The following is a 14,035-nucleotide window of genomic DNA, read 5'->3' as shown; positions in this document are numbered from 1 at the left end:
TTCCTTTAGCGCTCTAAATGAATCAACTGAAGAACCAGCTGAACTTGAGACAGTTGGTACGTTGTAATTCTTTGAAAAAGTTCCCTTTTTCTGTGAAATTGGAAAATCTCAATTGCATTCTCCTCACATCTTTTCTCCTCTCATCACTCCAAATTCTCAAGACTCATTGGTTGAGAAAAGCAGAACATTCTCCACTTTCCACCAATGTGTTCAATGACATGTATGAAAAGGCTCTGCTGAGATTCGAACTCAGGATCTCCTGTTTACTAGACAGGCGCTTTAACCAACTAAGCCACAGCGCCTGTAGATGCCAAGTATGTTGCAGGTAAGAACACCGCCACACGTATTTATATCAAACATGTCTCATTCATTTAACCCATATCTCTGTCTTGCAAAATCACGTCACAAAACAGATGTTATTTACTAATATTGGAATCGATATGGACTCCTTCAATTGTCTAGCAACAGGGTTTGTTAAGCTATGTTTTGGGACCCAAAGTGGGCCTGAGTATGTGAGAGGTGGGCAGCGAGATATCAGTAAACATTTTGAGTCACAAGCTATTTCTTCTTCATTTCGGTCATCCGAGGACAGTACATTTTTCATTTGGGTCTCGAACTGAATAAACTCAAGATACTCTGACATGGATTCTTAAACTATGGTTTGGGTCCCAAAGTGGGAATATCGCGAGATATGAGTAAACATTCAGAATCATACACGATTTCTTCATCATTTTGGTCGTTTCGGGGAAACTACATTTCTCAGTTGGATCTCGAGATTAAAAATGGTAAAAACCTAAGAAAAAGCAGATGAATCAGTTAATGTAAGTAATTAACCTACCATGAGATGGGGACTTTGTCAAATGGAAGAGTTATTGAGTTTCTTAGCTCACACAGGAGGTTTCAACTCATTCAAAATACAACCCTTTTGAAATGGCAATTCTTTGCCGTGACCCGGATTCAGACCGGGGTTCCTGCGGCCACAACGCAGAGTACTAAACACTATACGATCACAGCGAGCTACCAAAGATTGCTTGTAAAGCCTACTCATGCTCTGACAGAGACCTGTACAAGTTGGCTGAACTCTTCCTTTAGCGCTCTAAATGAATCAACTGAAGAACCAGCTGAACTTGAGACAGTTGGTACGTTGTAATTCTTTGAAAAAGTTCCCTTTTTCTGTGAAATTGGAAAATCTCAATTGCATTCTCCTCACATCTTTTCTCCTCTCATCACTCCAAATTCTCAAGACTCATTGGTTGAGAAAAGCAGAACATTCTCCACTTTCCACCAATGTGTTCAATGACATGTATGAAAAGGCTCTGCTGAGATTCGAACTCAGGATCTCCTGTTTACTAGACAGGCGCTTTAACCAACTAAGCCACAGCGCCTGTAGATGCCAAGTATGTTGCAGGTAAGAACACCGCCACACGTATTTATATCAAACATGTCTCATTCATTTAACCCATATCTCTGTCTTGCAAAATCACGTCACAAAACAGATGTTATTTACTAATATTGGAATCGATATGGACTCCTTCAATTGTCTAGCAACAGGGTTTGTTAAGCTATGTTTTGGGACCCAAAGTGGGCCTGAGTATGTGAGAGGTGGGCAGCGAGATATCAGTAAACATTTTGAGTCACAAGCTATTTCTTCTTCATTTCGGTCATCCGAGGACAGTACATTTTTCATTTGGGTCTCGAACTGAATAAACTCAAGATACTCTGACATGGATTCTTAAACTATGGTTTGGGTCCCAAAGTGGGAATATCGCGAGATATGAGTAAACATTCAGAATCATACACGATTTCTTCATCATTTTGGTCGTTTCGGGGAAACTACATTTCTCAGTTGGATCTCGAGATTAAAAATGGTAAAAACCTAAGAAAAAGCAGATGAATCAGTTAATGTAAGTAATTAACCTACCATGAGATGGGGACTTTGTCAAATGGAAGAGTTATTGAGTTTCTTAGCTCACACAGGAGGTTTCAACTCATTCAAAATACAACCCTTTTGAAATGGCAATTCTTTGCCGTGACCCGGATTCAGACCGGGGTTCCTGCGGCCACAACGCAGAGTACTAAACACTATACGATCACAGCGAGCTACCAAAGATTGCTTGTAAAGCCTACTCATGCTCTGACAGAGACCTGTACAAGTTGGCTGAACTCTTCCTTTAGCGCTCTAAATGAATCAACTGAAGAACCAGCTGAACTTGAGACAGTTGGTACGTTGTAATTCTTTGAAAAAGTTCCCTTTTTCTGTGAAATTGGAAAATCTCAATTGCATTCTCCTCACATCTTTTCTCCTCTCATCACTCCAAATTCTCAAGACTCATTGGTTGAGAAAAGCAGAACATTCTCCACTTTCCACCAATGTGTTCAATGACATGTATGAAAAGGCTCTGCTGAGATTCGAACTCAGGATCTCCTGTTTACTAGACAGGCGCTTTAACCAACTAAGCCACAGCGCCTGTAGATGCCAAGTATGTTGCAGGTAAGAACACCGCCACACGTATTTATATCAAACATGTCTCATTCATTTAACCCATATCTCTGTCTTGCAAAATCACGTCACAAAACAGATGTTATTTACTAATATTGGAATCGATATGGACTCCTTCAATTGTCTAGCAACAGGGTTTGTTAAGCTATGTTTTGGGACCCAAAGTGGGCCTGAGTATGTGAGAGGTGGGCAGCGAGATATCAGTAAACATTTTGAGTCACAAGCTATTTCTTCTTCATTTCGGTCATCCGAGGACAGTACATTTTTCATTTGGGTCTCGAACTGAATAAACTCAAGATACTCTGACATGGATTCTTAAACTATGGTTTGGGTCCCAAAGTGGGAATATCGCGAGATATGAGTAAACATTCAGAATCATACACGATTTCTTCATCATTTTGGTCGTTTCGGGGAAACTACATTTCTCAGTTGGATCTCGAGATTAAAAATGGTAAAAACCTAAGAAAAAGCAGATGAATCAGTTAATGTAAGTAATTAACCTACCATGAGATGGGGACTTTGTCAAATGGAAGAGTTATTGAGTTTCTTAGCTCACACAGGAGGTTTCAACTCATTCAAAATACAACCCTTTTGAAATGGCAATTCTTTGCCGTGACCCGGATTCAGACCGGGGTTCCTGCGGCCACAACGCAGAGTACTAAACACTATACGATCACAGCGAGCTACCAAAGATTGCTTGTAAAGCCTACTCATGCTCTGACAGAGACCTGTACAAGTTGGCTGAACTCTTCCTTTAGCGCTCTAAATGAATCAACTGAAGAACCAGCTGAACTTGAGACAGTTGGTACGTTGTAATTCTTTGAAAAAGTTCCCTTTTTCTGTGAAATTGGAAAATCTCAATTGCATTCTCCTCACATCTTTTCTCCTCTCATCACTCCAAATTCTCAAGACTCATTGGTTGAGAAAAGCAGAACATTCTCCACTTTCCACCAATGTGTTCAATGACATGTATGAAAAGGCTCTGCTGAGATTCGAACTCAGGATCTCCTGTTTACTAGACAGGCGCTTTAACCAACTAAGCCACAGCGCCTGTAGATGCCAAGTATGTTGCAGGTAAGAACACCGCCACACGTATTTATATCAAACATGTCTCATTCATTTAACCCATATCTCTGTCTTGCAAAATCACGTCACAAAACAGATGTTATTTACTAATATTGGAATCGATATGGACTCCTTCAATTGTCTAGCAACAGGGTTTGTTAAGCTATGTTTTGGGACCCAAAGTGGGCCTGAGTATGTGAGAGGTGGGCAGCGAGATATCAGTAAACATTTTGAGTCACAAGCTATTTCTTCTTCATTTCGGTCATCCGAGGACAGTACATTTTTCATTTGGGTCTCGAACTGAATAAACTCAAGATACTCTGACATGGATTCTTAAACTATGGTTTGGGTCCCAAAGTGGGAATATCGCGAGATATGAGTAAACATTCAGAATCATACACGATTTCTTCATCATTTTGGTCGTTTCGGGGAAACTACATTTCTCAGTTGGATCTCGAGATTAAAAATGGTAAAAACCTAAGAAAAAGCAGATGAATCAGTTAATGTAAGTAATTAACCTACCATGAGATGGGGACTTTGTCAAATGGAAGAGTTATTGAGTTTCTTAGCTCACACAGGAGGTTTCAACTCATTCAAAATACAACCCTTTTGAAATGGCAATTCTTTGCCGTGACCCGGATTCAGACCGGGGTTCCTGCGGCCACAACGCAGAGTACTAAACACTATACGATCACAGCGAGCTACCAAAGATTGCTTGTAAAGCCTACTCATGCTCTGACAGAGACCTGTACAAGTTGGCTGAACTCTTCCTTTAGCGCTCTAAATGAATCAACTGAAGAACCAGCTGAACTTGAGACAGTTGGTACGTTGTAATTCTTTGAAAAAGTTCCCTTTTTCTGTGAAATTGGAAAATCTCAATTGCATTCTCCTCACATCTTTTCTCCTCTCATCACTCCAAATTCTCAAGACTCATTGGTTGAGAAAAGCAGAACATTCTCCACTTTCCACCAATGTGTTCAATGACATGTATGAAAAGGCTCTGCTGAGATTCGAACTCAGGATCTCCTGTTTACTAGACAGGCGCTTTAACCAACTAAGCCACAGCGCCTGTAGATGCCAAGTATGTTGCAGGTAAGAACACCGCCACACGTATTTATATCAAACATGTCTCATTCATTTAACCCATATCTCTGTCTTGCAAAATCACATCACAAAACAGATGTTATTTACTAATATTGGAATCGATATGGACTCCTTCAATTGTCTAGCAACAGGGTTTGTTAAGCTATGTTTTGGGACCCAAAGTGGGCCTGAGTATGTGAGAGGTGGGCAGCGAGATATCAGTAAACATTTTGAGTCACAAGCTATTTCTTCTTCATTTCGGTCATCCGAGGACAGTACATTTTTCATTTGGGTCTCGAACTGAATAAACTCAAGATACTCTGACATGGATTCTTAAACTATGGTTTGGGTCCCAAAGTGGGAATATCGCGAGATATGAGTAAACATTCAGAATCATACACGATTTCTTCATCATTTTGGTCGTTTCGGGGAAACTACATTTCTCAGTTGGATCTCGAGATTAAAAATGGTAAAAACCTAAGAAAAAGCAGATGAATCAGTTAATGTAAGTAATTAACCTACCATGAGATGGGGACTTTGTCAAATGGAAGAGTTATTGAGTTTCTTAGCTCACACAGGAGGTTTCAACTCATTCAAAATACAACCCTTTTGAAATGGCAATTCTTTGCCGTGACCCGGATTCAGACCGGGGTTCCTGCGGCCACAACGCAGAGTACTAAACACTATACGATCACAGCGAGCTACCAAAGATTGCTTGTAAAGCCTACTCATGCTCTGACAGAGACCTGTACAAGTTGGCTGAACTCTTCCTTTAGCGCTCTAAATGAATCAACTGAAGAACCAGCTGAACTTGAGACAGTTGGTACGTTGTAATTCTTTGAAAAAGTTCCCTTTTTCTGTGAAATTGGAAAATCTCAATTGCATTCTCCTCACATCTTTTCTCCTCTCATCACTCCAAATTCTCAAGACTCATTGGTTGAGAAAAGCAGAACATTCTCCACTTTCCACCAATGTGTTCAATGACATGTATGAAAAGGCTCTGCTGAGATTCGAACTCAGGATCTCCTGTTTACTAGACAGGCGCTTTAACCAACTAAGCCACAGCGCCTGTAGATGCCAAGTATGTTGCAGGTAAGAACACCGCCACACGTATTTATATCAAACATGTCTCATTCATTTAACCCATATCTCTGTCTTGCAAAATCACGTCACAAAACAGATGTTATTTACTAATATTGGAATCGATATGGACTCCTTCAATTGTCTAGCAACAGGGTTTGTTAAGCTATGTTTTGGGACCCAAAGTGGGCCTGAGTATGTGAGAGGTGGGCAGCGAGATATCAGTAAACATTTTGAGTCACAAGCTATTTCTTCTTCATTTCGGTCATCCGAGGACAGTACATTTTTCATTTGGGTCTCGAACTGAATAAACTCAAGATACTCTGACATGGATTCTTAAACTATGGTTTGGGTCCCAAAGTGGGAATATCGCGAGATATGAGTAAACATTCAGAATCATACACGATTTCTTCATCATTTTGGTCGTTTCGGGGAAACTACATTTCTCAGTTGGATCTCGAGATTAAAAATGGTAAAAACCTAAGAAAAAGCAGATGAATCAGTTAATGTAAGTAATTAACCTACCATGAGATGGGGACTTTGTCAAATGGAAGAGTTATTGAGTTTCTTAGCTCACACAGGAGGTTTCAACTCATTCAAAATACAACCCTTTTGAAATGGCAATTCTTTGCCGTGACCCGGATTCAGACCGGGGTTCCTGCGGCCACAACGCAGAGTACTAAACACTATACGATCACAGCGAGCTACCAAAGATTGCTTGTAAAGCCTACTCATGCTCTGACAGAGACCTGTACAAGTTGGCTGAACTCTTCCTTTAGCGCTCTAAATGAATCAACTGAAGAACCAGCTGAACTTGAGACAGTTGGTACGTTGTAATTCTTTGAAAAAGTTCCCTTTTTCTGTGAAATTGGAAAATCTCAATTGCATCCTCCTCACATCTTTTCTCCTCTCATCACTCCAATTCTCAAGACTCATTGGTTGAGAAAAGCAGAACATTCTCCACTTTCCACCAATGTGTTCAATGACATGTATGAAAAGGCTCTGCTGAGATTCGAACTCAGGATCTCCTGTTTACTAGACAGGCGCTTTAACCAACTAAGCCACAGCGCCTGTAGATGCCAAGTATGTTGCAGGTAAGAACACCGCCACACGTATTTATATCAAACATGTCTCATTCATTTAACCCATATCTCTGTCTTGCAAAATCACGTCACAAAACAGATGTTATTTACTAATATTGGAATCGATATGGACTCCTTCAATTGTCTAGCAACAGGGTTTGTTAAGCTATGTTTTGGGACCCAAAGTGGGCCTGAGTATGTGAGAGGTGGGCAGCGAGATATCAGTAAACATTTTGAGTCACAAGCTATTTCTTCTTCATTTCGGTCATCCGAGGACAGTACATTTTTCATTTGGGTCTCGAACTGAATAAACTCAAGATACTCTGACATGGATTCTTAAACTATGGTTTGGGTCCCAAAGTGGGAATATCGCGAGATATGAGTAAACATTCAGAATCATACACGATTTCTTCATCATTTTGGTCGTTTCGGGGAAACTACATTTCTCAGTTGGATCTCGAGATTAAAAATGGTAAAAACCTAAGAAAAAGCAGATGAATCAGTTAATGTAAGTAATTAACCTACCATGAGATGGGGACTTTGTCAAATGGAAGAGTTATTGAGTTTCTTAGCTCACACAGGAGGTTTCAACTCATTCAAAATACAACCCTTTTGAAATGGCAATTCTTTGCCGTGACCCGGATTCAGACCGGGGTTCCTGCGGCCACAACGCAGAGTACTAAACACTATACGATCACAGCGAGCTACCAAAGATTGCTTGTAAAGCCTACTCATGCTCTGACAGAGACCTGTACAAGTTGGCTGAACTCTTCCTTTAGCGCTCTAAATGAATCAACTGAAGAACCAGCTGAACTTGAGACAGTTGGTACGTTGTAATTCTTTGAAAAAGTTCCCTTTTTCTGTGAAATTGGAAAATCTCAATTGCATCCTCCTCACATCTTTTCTCCTCTCATCACTCCAAATTCTCAAGACTCATTGGTTGAGAAAAGCAGAACATTCTCCACTTTCCACCAATGTGTTCAATGACATGTATGAAAAGGCTCTGCTGAGATTCGAACTCAGGATCTCCTGTTTACTAGACAGGCGCTTTAACCAACTAAGCCACAGCGCCTGTAGATGCCAAGTATGTTGCAGGTAAGAACACCGCCACACGTATTTATATCAAACATGTCTCATTCATTTAACCCATATCTCTGTCTTGCAAAATCACGTCACAAAACAGATGTTATTTACTAATATTGGAATCGATATGGACTCCTTCAATTGTCTAGCAACAGGGTTTGTTAAGCTATGTTTTGGGACCCAAAGTGGGCCTGAGTATGTGAGAGGTGGGCAGCGAGATATCAGTAAACATTTTGAGTCACAAGCTATTTCTTCTTCATTTCGGTCATCCGAGGACAGTACATTTTTCATTTGGGTCTCGAACTGAATAAACTCAAGATACTCTGACATGGATTCTTAAACTATGGTTTGGGTCCCAAAGTGGGAATATCGCGAGATATGAGTAAACATTCAGAATCATACACGATTTCTTCATCATTTTGGTCGTTTCGGGGAAACTACATTTCTCAGTTGGATCTCGAGATTAAAAATGGTAAAAACCTAAGAAAAAGCAGATGAATCAGTTAATGTAAGTAATTAACCTACCATGAGATGGGGACTTTGTCAAATGGAAGAGTTATTGAGTTTCTTAGCTCACACAGGAGGTTTCAACTCATTCAAAATACAACCCTTTTGAAATGGCAATTCTTTGCCGTGACCCGGATTCAGACCGGGGTTCCTGCGGCCACAACGCAGAGTACTAAACACTATACGATCACAGCGAGCTACCAAAGATTGCTTGTAAAGCCTACTCATGCTCTGACAGAGACCTGTACAAGTTGGCTGAACTCTTCCTTTAGCGCTCTAAATGAATCAACTGAAGAACCAGCTGAACTTGAGACAGTTGGTACGTTGTAATTCTTTGAAAAAGTTCCCTTTTCTGTGAAATTGGAAAATCTCAATTGCATTCTCCTCACATCTTTTCTCCTCTCATCACTCCAAATTCTCAAGACTCATTGGTTGAGAAAAGCAGAACATTCTCCACTTTCCACCAATGTGTTCAATGACATGTATGAAAAGGCTCTGCTGAGATTCGAACTCAGGATCTCCTGTTTACTAGACAGGCGCTTTAACCAACTAAGCCACAGCGCCTGTAGATGCCAAGTATGTTGCAGGTAAGAACACCGCCACACGTATTTATATCAAACATGTCTCATTCATTTAACCCATATCTCTGTCTTGCAAAATCACGTCACAAAACAGATGTTATTTACTAATATTGGAATCGATATGGACTCCTTCAATTGTCTAGCAACAGGGTTTGTTAAGCTATGTTTTGGGACCCAAAGTGGGCCTGAGTATGTGAGAGGTGGGCAGCGAGATATCAGTAAACATTTTGAGTCACAAGCTATTTCTTCTTCATTTCGGTCATCCGAGGACAGTACATTTTTCATTTGGGTCTCGAACTGAATAAACTCAAGATACTCTGACATGGATTCTTAAACTATGGTTTGGGTCCCAAAGTGGGAATATCGCGAGATATGAGTAAACATTCAGAATCATACACGATTTCTTCATCATTTTGGTCGTTTCGGGGAAACTACATTTCTCAGTTGGATCTCGAGATTAAAAATGGTAAAAACCTAAGAAAAAGGCAGATGAATCAGTTAATGTAAGTAATTAACCTACCATGAGATGGGGACTTTGTCAAATGGAAGAGTTATTGAGTTTCTTAGCTCACACAGGAGGTTTCAACTCATTCAAAATACAACCCTTTTGAAATGGCAATTCTTTGCCGTGACCCGGATTCAGACCGGGGTTCCTGCGGCCACAACGCAGAGTACTAAACACTATACGATCACAGCGAGCTACCAAAGATTGCTTGTAAAGCCTACTCATGCTCTGACAGAGACCTGTACAAGTTGGCTGAACTCTTCCTTTAGCGCTCTAAATGAATCAACTGAAGAACCAGCTGAACTTGAGACAGTTGGTACGTTGTAATTCTTTGAAAAAGTTCCCTTTTTCTGTGAAATTGGAAAATCTCAATTGCATCCTCCTCACATCTTTTCTCCTCTCATCACTCCAAATTCTCAAGACTCATTGGTTGAGAAAAGCAGAACGTTCTCCACTTTCCACCAATGTGTTCAATGACATGTATGAAAAGGCTCTGCTGAGATTCGAACTCAGGATCTCCTGTTTACTAGACAGGCGCTTTAACCAACTAAGCCACAGCGCCTGTAGATGCCAAGTATGTTGCAGGTAAGAACACCGCCACACGTATTTATATCAAACATGTCTCATTCATTTAACCCATATCTCTGTCTTGCAAAATCACGTCACAAACAGATGTTATTTACTAATATTGGAATCGATATGGACTCCTTCAATTGTCTAGCAACAGGGTTTGTTAAGCTATGTTTTGGGACCCAAAGTGGGCCTGAGTATGTGAGAGGTGGGCAGCGAGATATCAGTAAACATTTTGAGTCACAAGCTATTTCTTCTTCATTTCGGTCATCCGAGGACAGTACATTTTTCATTTGGGTCTCGAACTGAATAAACTCAAGATACTCTGACATGGATTCTTAAACTATGGTTTGGGTCCCAAAGTGGGAATATCGCGAGATATGAGTAAACATTCAGAATCATACACGATTTCTTCATCATTTTGGTCGTTTCGGGGAAACTACATTTCTCAGTTGGATCTCGAGATTAAAAATGGTAAAAACCTAAGAAAAGCAGATGAATCAGTTAATGTAAGTAATTAACCTACCATGAGATGGGGACTTTGTCAAATGGAAGAGTTATTGAGTTTCTTAGCTCACACAGGAGGTTTCAACTCATTCAAAATACAACCCTTTTGAAATGGCAATTCTTTGCCGTGACCCGGATTCAGACCGGGGTTCCTGCAGGCCACAACGCAGAGTACTAAACACTATACGATCACAGCGAGCTACCAAAGATTGCTTGTAAAGCCTACTCATGCTCTGACAGAGACCTGTACAAGTTGGCTGAACTCTTCCTTTAGCGCTCTAAATGAATCAACTGAAGAACCAGCTGAACTTGAGACAGTTGGTACGTTGTAATTCTTTGAAAAAGTTCCCTTTTTCTGTGAAATTGGAAAATCTCAATTGCATTCCTCCTCACATCTTTTCTCCTCTCATCACTCCAAATTCTCAAGACTCATTGGTTGAGAAAAGCAGAACATTCTCCACTTTCCACCAATGTGTTCAATGACATGTATGAAAAGGCTCTGCTGAGATTCGAACTCAGGATCTCCTGTTTACTAGACAGGCGCTTTAACCAACTAAGCCACAGCGCCTGTAGATGCCAAGTATGTTGCAGGTAAGAACACCGCCACACGTATTTATATCAAACATGTCTCATTCATTTAACCCATATCTCTGTCTTGCAAAATCACGTCACAAAACAGATGTTATTTACTAATATTGGAATCGATATGGACTCCTTCAATTGTCTAGCAACAGGGTTTGTTAAGCTATGTTTTGGGACCCAAAGTGGGCCTGAGTATGTGAGAGGTGGGCAGCGAGATATCAGTAAACATTTTGAGTCACAAGCTATTTCTTCTTCATTTCGGTCATCCGAGGACAGTACATTTTTCATTTGGGTCTCGAACTGAATAAACTCAAGATACTCTGACATGGATTCTTAAACTATGGTTTGGGTCCCAAAGTGGGAATATCGCGAGATATGAGTAAACATTCAGAATCATACACGATTTCTTCATCATTTTGGTCGTTTCGGGGAAACTACATTTCTCAGTTGGATCTCGAGATTAAAAATGGTAAAAACCTAAGAAAAAGCAGATGAATCAGTTAATGTAAGTAATTAACCTACCATGAGATGGGGACTTTGTCAAATGGAAGAGTTATTGAGTTTCTTAGCTCACACAGGAGGTTTCAACTCATTCAAAATACAACCCTTTTGAAATGGCAATTCTTTGCCGTGACCCGGATTCAGACCGGGGTTCCTGCGGCCACAACGCAGAGTACTAAACACTATACGATCACAGCGAGCTACCAAAGATTGCTTGTAAAGCCTACTCATGCTCTGACAGAGACCTGTACAAGTTGGCTGAACTCTTCATTTAGAGCTCGAAATGAATCAACTGAAGAACCAGCTGAACTTGAGACAGTTCTTTGAAAAAGTTCCCTTTTTCTGTTAAATTGGAAAATCTCAATTGCATCCTCCTCACATCTTTTCTCCTCTCATCACTCCAAATTCTCAAGACTCATTGGTTGAGAAAAGCAGAACATTCTCCACTTTCCACCAATGTGTTCAATGACATGTATGAAAAGGCTCTGCTGAGATTCGAACTCAGGATCTCCTGTTTACTAGACAGGTGCTTTAACCAACTAAGCCACAGCGCCTGTAGATGCCAAGTATGTTGCAGGTAAGAACACCGCCACACGTATTTATATCAAACATGTCTCATTCATTTAACCCATATCTCTGTCTTGCAAAATCCCGTCACAAAACAGATGTTATTTACTAATATTGGAATCGATATGGACTCCTTCAATTGTCTAGCAACAGGGTTTGTTAAGCTATGTTTTGGGACCCAAAGTGGGCCTGAGTATGTGAGAGGTGGGCAGCGAGATATCAGTAAACATTTTGAGTCACAAGCTATTTCTTCTTCATTTCGGTCATCCGAGGACAGTACATTTTTCATTTGGGTCTCGAACTGAATAAACTCAAGATACTCTGACATGGATTCTTAAACTATGGTTTGGGACCCAAAGTGGGAATATCGCGAGATATGAGTAAACATTCAGAATCATACACGATTTCTTCATCATTTTGGTCGTTTCGGGGAAACTACATTTCTCAGTTGGATCTCGAGATTAAAAATGGTAAAAACCTAAGAAAAAGCAGATGAATCAGTTAATGTAAGTAATTAACCTACCATGAGATGGGGACTTTGTCAAATGGAAGAGTTATTGAGTTTCTTAGCTCACACGGGAGGTTTCAACTCATTCTAAATGCAACCCTTTTGTAAATGGCAATTCTTTGCCGTGACCCGGATTCAGACCGGGGTTCCTGCGGCCACAACGCAGAGTACTAAACACTATACGATCACAGCGAGCTACCAAAGATTGCTTGTAAAGCCTACTCATGCTCTGACAGAGACCTGTACAAGTTGGCTGAACTCTTCATTTAGAGCTCGAAATGAATCAACTGAAGAACCAGCTGAACTTGAGACAGTTGGTACGTTGTAATTCTTTGAAAAAGTTCCCTTTTTCTGTTAAATTGGAAAATCTCAATTGCATCCTCCTCACATCTTTTCTCCTCTCATCACTCCAAATTCTCAAGACTCATTGGTTGAGAAAAGCAGAACATTCTCCACTTTCCACCAATGTGTTCAATGACATGTATGAAAAGGCTCTGCTGAGATTCGAACTCAGGATCTCATGTTCACTAGACAGGCGCTTTAACCAACTAAGCCACAGCGCCTGTAGATGCCAAGTATGTTGCAGGTAAGAACACCGCCACACGTATTTATATCAAACATGTCCTCATTCATTTAACCCATATCTCTGTCTTGCAAAATCACGTCACAAAACAGATGTTATTTACTAATATTGGAATCGATATGGACTCCTTCAATTAAAAATGGTAAAAACCTAAGAAAAAGCAGATGAATCAGTTAATGTAAGTAATTAACCTACCATGAGATGGGGACTTTGTCAAATGGAAGAGTTATTGAGTTTCTTAGCTCACACGGGAGGTTTCAACTCATTCAAAATGCAACCCTTTTGTAAATGGCAATTCTTTGCCGTGACCCGGATTCAGACCAGGGTTCCTGCGGCCACAACGCAGAGTAGTAAACACTATACGATCACAGCGAGCTACCAAAGATTGCTTGTAAAGCCTACTCATGCTGTGACAGAGACCTGTACAAGTTGGCTGAACTCTTCATTTAGAGCTCGAAATGAATCAACTGAAGAACCAGCTGAACTTGAGACAGTTCTTTGAAAAAGTTCCCTTTTTCTGTTAAATTGGAAAATCTCAATTGCATCCTCCTCACATCTTTTCTCCTCTCATCACTCCAAATTCTCAAGACTCATTGGTTGAGAAAAGCAGAACATTCTCCACTTTCCACCAATGTGTTCAATGACATGTATGAAAAGGCTCTGCTGAGATTCGAACTCAGGATCTCCTGTTTACTAGACAGGCGCTTTAACCAACTAAGCCACAGCGCCTG

The 14,035-nt window shown here is 40.5% G+C and overlaps 14 non-coding genes across 14 annotated transcripts; all 14 read right to left on the bottom strand.

The window, feature by feature from the left end:
* Positions 1 to 228: 228 nt before the first annotated feature.
* trnat-agu (transfer RNA threonine (anticodon AGU)) lies at positions 229 to 302 on the bottom strand. Its single transcript has one exon. It is a non-coding gene; the product is annotated as a tRNA-Thr (tRNA).
* Positions 303 to 1,311: 1,009 nt separating this feature from the next.
* On the bottom strand, positions 1,312 to 1,385 carry trnat-agu (transfer RNA threonine (anticodon AGU)). Its single transcript has one exon. It is a non-coding gene; the product is annotated as a tRNA-Thr (tRNA).
* Positions 1,386 to 2,394: 1,009 nt separating this feature from the next.
* On the bottom strand, positions 2,395 to 2,468 carry trnat-agu (transfer RNA threonine (anticodon AGU)). The gene has a single exon. It is a non-coding gene; the product is annotated as a tRNA-Thr (tRNA).
* Positions 2,469 to 3,477: 1,009 nt separating this feature from the next.
* On the bottom strand, positions 3,478 to 3,551 carry trnat-agu (transfer RNA threonine (anticodon AGU)). The gene has a single exon. It is a non-coding gene; the product is annotated as a tRNA-Thr (tRNA).
* A 1,009-nt stretch (positions 3,552 to 4,560) lies between these two features.
* Positions 4,561 to 4,634, bottom strand: trnat-agu (transfer RNA threonine (anticodon AGU)). Its single transcript has one exon. It is a non-coding gene; the product is annotated as a tRNA-Thr (tRNA).
* Positions 4,635 to 5,643: 1,009 nt separating this feature from the next.
* Positions 5,644 to 5,717, bottom strand: trnat-agu (transfer RNA threonine (anticodon AGU)). The gene has a single exon. It is a non-coding gene; the product is annotated as a tRNA-Thr (tRNA).
* A 1,008-nt stretch (positions 5,718 to 6,725) lies between these two features.
* trnat-agu (transfer RNA threonine (anticodon AGU)) lies at positions 6,726 to 6,799 on the bottom strand. The gene has a single exon. It is a non-coding gene; the product is annotated as a tRNA-Thr (tRNA).
* Positions 6,800 to 7,808: 1,009 nt separating this feature from the next.
* Positions 7,809 to 7,882, bottom strand: trnat-agu (transfer RNA threonine (anticodon AGU)). The gene has a single exon. It is a non-coding gene; the product is annotated as a tRNA-Thr (tRNA).
* Positions 7,883 to 8,890: 1,008 nt separating this feature from the next.
* On the bottom strand, positions 8,891 to 8,964 carry trnat-agu (transfer RNA threonine (anticodon AGU)). Its single transcript has one exon. It is a non-coding gene; the product is annotated as a tRNA-Thr (tRNA).
* Positions 8,965 to 9,974: 1,010 nt separating this feature from the next.
* Positions 9,975 to 10,048, bottom strand: trnat-agu (transfer RNA threonine (anticodon AGU)). Its single transcript has one exon. It is a non-coding gene; the product is annotated as a tRNA-Thr (tRNA).
* A 1,009-nt stretch (positions 10,049 to 11,057) lies between these two features.
* Positions 11,058 to 11,131, bottom strand: trnat-agu (transfer RNA threonine (anticodon AGU)). Its single transcript has one exon. It is a non-coding gene; the product is annotated as a tRNA-Thr (tRNA).
* A 995-nt stretch (positions 11,132 to 12,126) lies between these two features.
* On the bottom strand, positions 12,127 to 12,200 carry trnat-agu (transfer RNA threonine (anticodon AGU)). Its single transcript has one exon. It is a non-coding gene; the product is annotated as a tRNA-Thr (tRNA).
* A 1,010-nt stretch (positions 12,201 to 13,210) lies between these two features.
* On the bottom strand, positions 13,211 to 13,284 carry trnat-agu (transfer RNA threonine (anticodon AGU)). The gene has a single exon. It is a non-coding gene; the product is annotated as a tRNA-Thr (tRNA).
* Positions 13,285 to 13,959: 675 nt separating this feature from the next.
* trnat-agu (transfer RNA threonine (anticodon AGU)) lies at positions 13,960 to 14,033 on the bottom strand. The gene has a single exon. It is a non-coding gene; the product is annotated as a tRNA-Thr (tRNA).
* Positions 14,034 to 14,035: the final 2 nt, after the last annotated feature.

Source organism: Oncorhynchus kisutch, linkage group LG24 (assembly GCF_002021735.2).
Source record: "Oncorhynchus kisutch isolate 150728-3 linkage group LG24, Okis_V2, whole genome shotgun sequence".
In the NCBI taxonomy this organism is placed as follows: Eukaryota; Metazoa; Chordata; class Actinopteri; order Salmoniformes; family Salmonidae; genus Oncorhynchus; species Oncorhynchus kisutch.
This window is presented reverse-complemented; position numbering and strand designations above follow the sequence as displayed.